We start from the raw sequence: 1,968 nt of genomic DNA, 5'->3' as shown, positions 1-1,968 counted from the left end.
GAAGAGCAAGTTGCTAAGTATCTTGGAGCAATCATGAAGCTAAATGCCAAGTTATTTGGTAATGAGACTTGGGAGAATGAACCTCCATTGCTCATCAAAGAACTGGATGACTTGACTAGACAGAGATTACCTCTGAAGAGACAAGATCCTGGAAAGTTCTCAATACCTTGTACCATAGGCACCATGACCTTTGAGAAGGCTCTGTGTGACCTGGGATCAAGTATAAACCTTATGTTTCTCTCTGTAATGGAGAAGCTAGGGATCATTGAGGTACAAGCTGCAAGAATCTCACTGGAGATGGCAGACAATTCAAAGAAACAAGCTTATGGACTTGTAGAGGATGTCTTGGTAAAAGTTGAAGACCATTACATCCCTGCTGATTTCATAGTCCTAGAGACTGGGAAGTGTATGGATGAATCCATCATCCTTGGCAGACCCTTCCTAGCTACAGCAAAAGCTGTGATTGATGTTGCCAGAGGAGAATTGATCATTCAAGTGAATGGAGACTCCCTTGTGTTTAAAGCTCAAGGATATCCCTCTGTCACCATGGAGAGGAAGCACGAAGAGCTTCTCTCAATACAGAGTCAAACAGAGCCCCCACAGTCAAACTCTAAGTTTGGTGTTGGGAGGCCACAACCAAACTTTAATTTTGGTGTTGAACCCCCACATTCAAACTCTAAGTTTGGTGTTGGGAGGTTCTAACATTGCTCTGAACATCTGTAAAGCTCCATGAGAGCCACTGTCAAGCTATTGACATTAAAGAAGCGCCTGTTAGGAGGCAACCCAATTTTTACTTATCTATGTTAAATTTCTATTGTTATTTTAGGTTTTTTGTAGGTTGATGATCATGTGAAGTCACAAAAATAATTGAAAAAGACAAAACAAAGTGAAAAATAGAATGAAAAATACAACACCCTGGAGGAGATAGTTACTGGCGTTTAAACGCCAGTAAAGGTAGCAGAATGGGCGTTAAACGGCCAGTCTGGCACCATTCTGGGCGTTTAACGCCAGAAAAGGGCACCAGACTGGCGTTTAACGCCAGGAATGGGCAAGAAGCTGGCGTTAAATGCCAGAAATGGGCAGCAGCCTGGTGTTTAATGCCAGGATTGGCAGAAAGGGACGTTTTGCACGCCACTTGGTGCAGGGATGAGATATCCTTGACACCTCAGGATCTGTGGACCCTACAGGATCCCCACCTACCCCACCACTCTCTCTCTTCTTCACTCATTCACCAATCACCTCAATACCTCTTCCCCAAAAACCCCTCACCTATCAAATCCTACCATTCTCTTCACCACTCACATCCATCCTTCATAAAACCCCACCTACCTCACCATTCAAATTCAAACCACTTTCCCAACCTAAACACCACTTCTCCCCCTTGGCCGAAACACAAAGCCCACTCCATCTCCTCTATTTCTTCTTCTTCTACTCTCTTCTTTCTTTTTTTGCTCGAGGACGAGCAACCTTCTAAGTTTAGTGTGGTAAAAGCTAAAGCTTTTTGTTTTTCCATAACCATTTATGGCACCAAAGGCCGGAGAAACCTCTAGAAAGAGGAAAGGAAAGGCAAAAGCTTCCACCTCCGAGTCATGGGAGATGGAGATATTCCTCTCAAGGGTGCATCAAGACCACTTCTATGAAGTTGTGGCCAAGAAGAAGGTGATCCCCGAGGTCCCTTTTAAGCTCAAAAAGGGCGAATATCCAGAGATCCGACATGAGATCCGAAGAAGAGGTTGGGAAGTTCTCACCAACCCCATTCAACAAGTCAGAATCTTAATGGTTCAAAAGTTCTATGCCAATGCATGGATCACCAAGAACCATGATCAAAGTGTGAACCCGGACCCCAAGAATTGGCTTACAATGGTCCGAGGGAAATACTTGGATTTTAGTCCAGAAAATATAAGGTTGGCATTCAACTTGCCCATGATGCAAGGAGATGCACACCCCTACACTAGAAGGGTCAACTTT

Source organism: Arachis ipaensis, chromosome B04, assembly GCF_000816755.2.
Source record: "Arachis ipaensis cultivar K30076 chromosome B04, Araip1.1, whole genome shotgun sequence".
Lineage (NCBI taxonomy): Eukaryota > Viridiplantae > Streptophyta > Magnoliopsida > Fabales > Fabaceae > Arachis > Arachis ipaensis.
Note: the sequence above shows the minus strand (reverse complement) of the source record.